This window comes from Brassica oleracea, chromosome C1, assembly GCF_000695525.1.
Source record: "Brassica oleracea var. oleracea cultivar TO1000 chromosome C1, BOL, whole genome shotgun sequence".
Classification (NCBI taxonomy): Eukaryota; Viridiplantae; Streptophyta; class Magnoliopsida; order Brassicales; family Brassicaceae; genus Brassica; species Brassica oleracea.
In genome coordinates this window covers 6927713-6928379 of record NC_027748.1, presented here as the reverse complement: position 1 = coordinate 6928379, position 667 = coordinate 6927713, and the positions used below count along the sequence as shown (strand labels likewise).

At 40.5% G+C, this 667-nt stretch overlaps 1 protein-coding gene across 1 annotated transcript in view; it reads left to right on the top strand.

The window, feature by feature from the left end:
- LOC106330255 (ethylene-responsive transcription factor ERF091-like) overlaps nt 1-667 on the top strand; it is a 16590-nt gene that overhangs the window by 1917 nt on the left and 14006 nt on the right. The gene's annotated exons all lie outside the window — the stretch shown is intronic.

The following is a 667-nucleotide window of genomic DNA, read 5'->3' as shown; positions in this document are numbered from 1 at the left end:
GAGAGAAACGCATCAAACTCCGATGGAGAGGTAGTAGTAAATAAATCATCAAACTATTCAACCGCCACTCTCTCTATTCCAATGTCCTCTATAACCCAATTTCCTTCCCCGTCATGTAACCCAACTATCCTATTCCGGACCTTTCGTTGCTTAGTTAAAGCGTGATAGAATTTTGTATTGAGATCTCCAGATGAATACCACATATTTCTACTTTTCTGAGGCCAATACTCTTTCTCATTTTTTTTTTTTTTGTTTGTCATCTACTTTACAGATTCATATAGACTCTGTGAACCAAACTGTGAGATCTTGATCCATGTGAACTACAAGAGACGTTTCTTTCTTAGCGCTACGGGCTAAGCTATCCGCCTGCTTGTTCTGCGTTCTTGGGACATAGATAATCTCTGCACAGGAAAAACTCTCATTCAAGCTGTTTATATCCTCCAAATAACTTGCAAATGCTGGACAATCCTCTGATGTTGAAACCATCTTCACCAATTGAGAACAGTCCGTTGCAAACGTAACCTGAAATTGTCGTAAGTTTTTCATACATTTCATTGCCCATAACAAAGCTTCCATTTCTGCATGAAGTGGAGAAAGGGACGCCCGGACATTCCTTGCACCCATCAAACCCGCAAATCCCTCTAGAGTACTATACCATCCTTGTCCT